This window comes from Syngnathus typhle, linkage group LG5, assembly GCF_033458585.1.
Source record: "Syngnathus typhle isolate RoL2023-S1 ecotype Sweden linkage group LG5, RoL_Styp_1.0, whole genome shotgun sequence".
Classification (NCBI taxonomy): domain Eukaryota; kingdom Metazoa; phylum Chordata; class Actinopteri; order Syngnathiformes; family Syngnathidae; genus Syngnathus; species Syngnathus typhle.
The window spans coordinates 7258-15619 of NC_083742.1; the positions used below are offsets into that span (position 1 = coordinate 7258).

An 8362-nucleotide genomic window follows, 5' to 3' on the forward strand; every position below is an offset into this window, starting at 1 on the left:
TTGGGAACACACAGGTTGGGTGAAGAGGGGTCCCCTGCTGATCAAAGCATAGCAGGGGACCTTTTACGACGTTCTGTAAACAAAGCAACTTTGATTGCTTCCTCTGCAGCTAGTCAATAAGTTGAAATGATCTTAGCACTTTGGTTAACTAATTTTGTCTAGACAGGACAAACTAGTTAAATTATTACAGGTTATATTCCAACATAATCATACGATGAAGATATTCTGCAAACCCTAACAGGCTTCATTTGGATAGTTCACCAATTTGACAACTTTTGCAAACATCCCGTTGCACAGACCTGATTGAACATCAACGTTCCGTGTGATCATAACACGAGCACCCAAGGCAACTTTGATTGAGTCCGGGAGCTCATTCTTAGCGCCTTGCACAGGGGAAGCTTGCCTTGCCATTCTGCCAGTTCCTTTGTCTTTCTTGTAGTCATCCGCGTCAATCTGCACAATGTCCTTATGAAACAGTTCCAGCATCGCAGAGTTATGGCCATCCACCTGTTTATTGGTGGCAAAAACATGCAGAATATGCTTTGGACACATTTCTGGGGAAGTGTACCTCGTGGCAAGGAGAGCTCTGTCCATTTCCGACAGTTCATCTGACTTTTCTTTGACGCGGAGTCGGTTCAGCAGTTCGGCAAAGGCGACATCGTCTTTCTGCCTCATGATGGCGGTGAGCGTGATCTTTTTGAAGTCGTCACGCCAGTGGTCCAGCCGCGTAGGATCGTACACGCACAGAGGTTTGGACTGTCTCACGGGAGGGAGCTGAAAGAAATCTCCAACAGCAAGAACAGACATGCCACCGAAAGGTAAATTAATTCCTTTGATTTGTTTCAACCTGGCATTCACGTAGGCAAAGAGGTCTTTCGACACCATGGAAATCTCATCGATGATGAGTATTTCGGCGATGGACAGCTCGGCTCTGACTTCGTCCAGTTTATTGCCCAGCCCGTGGTACGGGGGTTTGAGACTTCTCGGCAGTTTGAGTAGACAATGCAACGTTGCCCCGGAAATGTTGAACGCCGCCGTGCCAGTGAAAGCTGCGAGAACAACCGTTTGCTTGGAAATGTCGGCCTCCTCAGCCAGTCGTGGTAGTCTCTGCAGTATTTTGGTAGCCTCTGCGTGGATACACTTGATCAGATGCGATTTGCCGGTCCCGGCGCCACCGTTAATGTGGTAGAAGAACTGCTCAATGGGCTTTGAGCTACACACACGTTTTATGCACCAATCTCTGACCTTGTAGAAGACGGACGCTTGCTTTTGGTTCAGGTTACGATACATGTCGCGTAACACTGCAGGATCGATGGCTGCAGCCTCTGTCACGATGGACATTTGCGTTGTTTTGGACCTGACGTTATAGTCCGGGACATTTTCCTCCACGTTGTCGTTCGGTTCATCTCTCGCGTTCATTTCCTCAACGCATTCGAGTCTTTGCAACTCACTCTCGGGAGCCAGGTGGCACCATTCGTTTATGACGAGCCCACTCTCCTCCACCTCTTGGATGGCGTTGTCAATGTCTCGACTGTATTTCTCATACCTTTCTCTGTTCCTTCTGACAATTTGGCACACGCGCTCCACAGAGTCGTTATACGGTAACTGTACACAGGCGTTATCATGAAACAACTGATAGGAAGGACAGCGTTCAGATTTTAATTGGCAATCAGCACGATGAGGCAGGTACAGCTTGAGCAAGGAGCAGTAATATTCCTCCGGATTCTTTTGTTCTGAGTATTTGCAGTATTTGATGACCGCATGTTTTTCTGTTCTTTTCTGGACAAAGCCCATGTCGTTCAGCAGAGGCAAAACATTCTTACCTTTGGCTTGTTTGCCATAAACAATTCTGCACATTGATGCAAAATCAGCCAAGCACATGACTTCAAATTCCTCTGTTTGAGGTCTGGATTTGTATTTTTCCGGCAGGCCAGTCATCCACACTTCATGAGATTCCTGCGTTTTGCCCTCAAGGAGCGAGAGAGGATAACTCATTTTCAGCGCATTGTCACTCGTTTGTACAAATACCACCACCATGCGGGAGGACTGTTTCATATGCAAGCCGCACGCACGTGCGACGCATTCCTGAGCACTCACTTCTCTTTTCTTGGAATACGCTTGCATAATTTGCTTCATTTCATCGCTCTCGTAGACATTTGCGCAGCGGGAGTTTTCAATGACCGATTTCAGGTATTGGCTCAGACCGTGTTCAGCCTTGCTGATGTAGCTGCAGATGTATGCGATGCAAGAGTAGGCATTCAGGATGTATTGGATGTCCAGGTTTCCATCCCAGGCAAGAAGCAAATGGCGGTTGTAGTTGTTGACCCAGCAGTCTTTCGGTTCTCGCTTAAGCACGACAGAACTCGACGAGGCCGTCATGCGCAAACAGTTCATGTACTCGTCACCGGTGAGCTTACGTTTAGCCAGTAGCTGAGGCAAAGTCAGGGATGCCGTTTCAGGCTCATTCAGCAGATTTAGCACGGGAACAAGCTTGGCATTCGACGCCAACCGATCGTCATTGCGTTGATCTCGATTGTCGTCGTCGACGGGCGCAGGTCTGACGATCATTGTTTCATCGCACGGTTGTTTGGGGAATCCAAAGCGGCAATTTGCACCTTGGTGTTTGACGCACGATTTGGAGTGACTTTTGCTGTGCATCTGAACCTCTGTGACCTTTTTGTACAATTCCGCTTCCTTCTGCGGGTCCGGCAGCTCGGCCGAGATGTAGCGAGACACAAAATGACAGATGGCTCCATCCGTGGCTTCCTCAAATACAGGGGCACCTCGAACCCATATGAGGCAATGAATGTGAGGACTTCCTCTGTGTTGAAACTCCAGTCGGTAAAAGTAGTCGACGACCTCACCAATCGGTTGCGCCGGAGAGAGGATCAAATCTCTGAACAGAGCTTCCACACGCTTGTCAAACATGCGCATCGTCATCACAGGATAACTGCGTAGGATCTCACACTTGGTAGCCCAGTCAAGTTGGGCGAAATTCACTACTTCACCTTGTTGCGCTTTGATGGCGGTGATGACCTCTTCCCAACGCATTTCGGCAGCAGAAAATGTGCAAAAGAACGTGGGTGTGCCCAGCTGCCGGATCATAGCAAAAAGATCTTTGGTGGTTTTCTCCCAATAGGCCGGCGTACCTCTCAGCGGTGTCATGAATCGGACAGCATCTTTGCTGCGCACCAGTTTCTCAACTTCACGTTTGTCCTGAAGCATGGCATTGTTTATCCTTCGACCATCCCTGGTAAAAGGCTTACCTTTGCGCAGCTGTATTGTCATGCTCGACGTTGCCTGGTAAATTTCAGTCACAAACTGGGCAAAGAACAAGTAGTTGGTATCTCGAGCAAAGCGTTCATCCACGCAACACAGACGGGTTTTGAAATATTTGCTTGGTGTGAGTTTTATTGCTCTCTCTTCATCGAGGGTGTTCTGACCAGTGGGAAACTGCACTGGAAAAGCCATGGCCTCAAGCTTGGGAGTCTTGAAAAAACTTACTGGGTTGTTTCTTTCTGCAGGAGCAACACAATAAATGCCCTCTGTAAAACTCATAATTTCCTCTGCCACATCATTGGGTTGGAGACATGATTCAAGTATCACTCCACCATTTGGTTGATCACCGTCTTCCGAATTTCCTTGTTGCTGTTTGTTACCACTGTTGTCATGTTGAGAGTCACTGTTCATCCCACACAGAGCATCACTTTCAAATCTGTACATCTCCTCCGGAGCTTCCTCATTGTACTCACTGTCGCTCATTTGCGCTTCATCGGAGCTGCTCTCATCGTCAGTGAGGGTTGGGTCGCAAAGGTCCGCATCGTCGCGAATGGTTATGTCTCTGTACTGTGGATGGACTTGTTTCAGTTTCATCAGAGCGCTCATTAGCTTAGACCAAGTGACAGTTTGAAAAAACTGATGGCCTTTGTAGCAAAGCCGTCTCTTCAGTTTCACTATCAACATCTGTGACTTACTTCTTAGTCTGGGCAAGACATTGACCGTCTCTTGTACTTCCGATGGCACGCACACCACATTTCCACGAATGGCTCGTTGTTGACCTTTGGGAAGAGGTACAATTTTGGCAAATGATATGCATTTGGAAATGAGGTGTCTCTCCAGTATGTTCAATCCACACAGTTCCTTTGGAATATCAGAGAGTGTGAGATTGTTCGCAACAGCAAGTGCAGGCATTTTACCATCTTTGAGGTGACTATAGCAAGTGTGACATATCCACTCCAGTTTTCTTTCAGCTGGTACGCTGCACGAGGCCTGACATTCATCATCACAGATATGGACAAATTGTCCCGTGAGACAACTTGCAACAACATGTCTGTTTTTCTTATAAAATCTACGTTGACAAGCGCGTACTTGGTTCGGAAACAATGCTCTGTGGCAAACAGTGCAGACAAATGTGGGGCCATTCTTAATTTGGGCTTTGAATACCTCAACAGCTTTCATGAGCACACAGTCATTTCGCTCCCTACATAGTCGGTTTATGACTTAGTATTTTTTCAAAAGCGTACTTACTCTGCGCATTGTTTTGGTCTTCAGTGAATCAGATTTTTTTGCCATTATGCGCCTCATGATTTCCTGATGTTTTAATCGGAATTCAGGGTTGTTTAAATAACGGCGTGTCATGTAAGAGCGCTGCCTGTTTCGAAACCCAACATCGTCACGGTAACGTTCTGTGATGTAAGCGCGTCGTCTCATCGTAAAACACTCATCTGTCCTATAACGACGTGAGAAACGGGAAAGGTTTTTCTTCTTAAACTCATGATCCGTCTGACAACGTTGTGTAAAATAGGACTTTTGTTTGGCACAAAAACGCTTGTCCTGTTGATAACGGGTTCTAATATAACCCAATTTCCTTTGTCTTACCTCTGCAATTTGACTGTACTGTTCCCTCTCTTTAGAGTTTTTCATCATTCTCTTTAGTTCCTGTTTTTTACGTCTCACTTCCAATTTTCCTTTTAACTTTTCTTGTGCTTTTATTTGTCGTAGGAACTTTTCTCTATGAGATTTTGGAATTTTTGTCACATTTGCCAGCTGTTTACCTGTAGTGAAAACCACTCCACTGTCGTTATCGGTAAATTCTTGGTGGTGACGTTCACCTGAACACCGTCTAGTGTCGCTCGTCTCAACACATGAGACAATCTCAGCAACAGGTCTGCTTGCGGCAACACTGATTTGCGTCATCCACTGCTTCTGTGTCAGCGTTTTCTCTCGTGTGTCTGTCTGTGCATTAAAACTGAGAGATGAATAGAATTCAAGTCGACGTTGCAATGTGATCAACTGCAATTTTCAAAACCGCAAAGGCTGCAATTTGAAAAAGAAAATGTGCGTATATTTATTTATTGAATGACTACCATTTCAGTCAAACTGTTTTCTAAATTGTATTTGAGGTAGTGCCCTTTTTTTGTATTGAAGTTAATGTATCGCTTGTGTTTGGTAAATATGTAGAAAGAGAACCTTAAAAAAAATGGCAGATTAAGTCAAAAACAACAATGACATATGTATCGTTGGCTGTTTTTGCTTCGTTTCAGTTTACTTTGGGGTTGAAGAAGGATGACGTGCACCTGCATCAACAACCTCCAACCGAAGACCACGACGAGTTGGCCACCTGAAAGTCAATTTGGTCTGAGATATTTATTTGTTATCGTTACGACATTGTCTTGAAGTCTGTTCCATGTTTTTGTCAATAAATGTCTGACAGTAAAGCCCATAAGTGGCCTTACGATATTTCAGTTTTGCAAATATATATATATATATATATATACGATGTCTTTGAATCTCAGAAAAAGAGATTTCTGTAGTTCAATCTAATAAGTGAAATTCTCAAAAGACACCTGCCAAAGTGTTATAAATCAAGCAGTTCAATTCACAAGTAAGCAAATAGTTTTATTCATGTTTTAAAAATACATTCCGTTTAAAAAATAAATATAATTATCATGCCTTCAAGTATAAAAACAATAATATGTAATAAATATCTTCTTTAAATAATTCATACGACTGTTTGCAATAAATAAGGTCTTAGATTCACAATGGCTTTTTTGAATGAGCAATAAATAGGTTATCTACAGAATAAAAAAATTAAAAAACTCAGTGCGTCATGCAAAAACAAATACATCATCAATCAGTGGGTTACGACACATCAGTGCAGATCCAACAACTTAATTCACTTCATGTTTTGCCCAACATTTCCGACGGGCTTCAGTGGCGGACGTGACTACCGCAATAAACTAAACATGGCGAAGACCTTGGCATGTTTTCCCCTTCGCCGTTCTTTGCGCCTCAGCGCCCTCTCGCCGTCAACAATGAAGATGTAGAGCTTCCGCAGGATGTTGTGCGCCGTCATCTTTCTGTGGAAAGCATCGGGGTGGTACAGTGACCTCAATAGGCTCTCTTCCTCATTGCTACTCAGGCCTGTGACCTCTTCTGGTTTTTTCATCTGCCGGACAAGAGTAAGCAACACAATGTCAAAATAGGTATTATAGTAACAGCAAAATTCATTTCCTATCCCTAAATTGTCACACTGGCCAACCTTTTGTTTGATATTGTAGAGCAGGAGTTCAGAGTAGTGTTTGGCCTCAGACAGAATTTTACTGCCGGGATATTCCTTCTCCACGTGCTTGAGAAGAATTATGTAAGTGGACAGACCTTGGGCCAGCCTGTGCAGGCAAGCCTCCTGGAAAAAAGAATATTTAGGTCAGTTAAAAAACAAATATCTATTCAACCTACGCATAAAAGTCAAGCCGATGCTAGCAAACAATTATGGAAAGTGTCAGTGTCTGTATTTTCTCCCACCTCTGGTGGTTTTCCATTTCTGGTTCTTACCTTGCTAAAGTTGGAGCTGGGGCAGTTTGCTGGAAACTGAGGTGCTTTGTAGTGCTCCAGTAAATGAAAGTTGACATTGTTTTGGAATTCATCATCAAACTGATATTGAAATTAGTCACAAGTCAGATATGTTTTACAGCCAGGAGAAGACAATGAAGGTGCTTTCTGAATTTCCACTTACAGCTTTCTGGTGTTCTTTAGCGGTACCCAGAACCGAGTCCCAAACATGAGCAGAGGTCAGCAGGTCAGAGGGCGCCGTTTCCTCCTCACTTGAGGTGTCGCTTGATGGCAAGACGGTGGTCGCTTCTGTCAACGGAGCGCCATTGGCTCGCAGTACTAGAAAAGCCACCAAGCCCACCGCGAGAATTTGCGTGTCTAATGCGGAAGCAGAAGAAAATCATGAATGAATGGCAAAAGAGGAAGAAAATTCAGGAAACATTCATCACTGACTTACACATGTTGGGCATGTTGCGTCGAGATTACTCTTGCCTTGACCGCCTGCTCTCGTGGAACATGTCTTGACTTCTCATTGCACAGCCGTTATATATTCTACTGACCGCAGGGATTTCCGAATACCTTACGGTTTCAATTATATACTGATGAAACCGATATTACACTCTTTTTTTTTTGGTGCATACAGCAGAATGTAATTACACAGAATGAAAAAAGACGAATTCAATCATTTTTAAAGAACAACAACTTTATTTCAATTATTTCAATTAGATTTCACAACAGGTCGGAGCAGATTTTATTTTAAAAAAAGCCCATTTAATTGTATTGTTATACAATATTTTTATAATGTGACCATGTCAAAAGTCAAAGTCTGCTTTATTGTCAATCCCTTCATATGTCAAGACACACAAGAAACCGAAATTCCATTTCCTCTATCCCACGGTGGAAGTGGAATTTCCATCATCATCTTCCAAACGTGCGCCAGTGGCTTTGCTCATCCTTATTTCCTGGAAGAAAAACGGACGTCAAAATAGAAATATTGCTTCTTGTCGCTTGAAAGATGTGTCACCTCTCCGTTGGCGTTGATCAAGGTAAAGTGGACCTGGCCTACGGGTCCCCAGTTGGACTGTGTCTCCCAGACTAGATCAGAGGGAGGATTGTGGTTTCGGCCAGCGTCAGCCGCCCAGATCTGATGCATGTAAAGGTCATTGAAATATTGAGCACCTTGTATCTGAGATCTTCCAGATAAGCTTGATTACCGTGACACTCTCGTGGGCCTTCAGGATGAATTCTGCGGCAAACTTGAATACGATGGGAGCAGAAGATCCAATCTGGAGCTTCACCTGCCAGTTCCCCAAATTCTGATCCTAATAGTTGAAATTGATCTCAACAGGTTAGTCGTTACTGGAAAATGTGCAAATTTCGTAAGATGTTCCCCTGTGACACATCCACTGACCTCATCAACTGTATTGCGGAGTCTGACATATTTGCCGTACGAGTCCACCTCATCCAGAGTGACCTGCTGCTCATCCACAGTGACCTGCTGCTCATCCACAGTGACCTGCTGGGCGATTTT

General features: G+C 44.3%; 1 long non-coding RNA gene across 1 annotated transcript; it reads right to left on the minus strand.

Moving 5' to 3' along the window:
• Positions 1 to 7643: 7643 nt before the first annotated feature.
• Positions 7644 to 7976, minus strand: LOC133153840 (uncharacterized). The gene is made up of 2 exons (XR_009714396.1): positions 7856 to 7976; positions 7644 to 7793 (listed from the first exon to the last, which is right to left on the minus strand). It is a non-coding gene; the product is annotated as an uncharacterized LOC133153840 (long non-coding RNA).
• Positions 7977 to 8362: the final 386 nt, after the last annotated feature.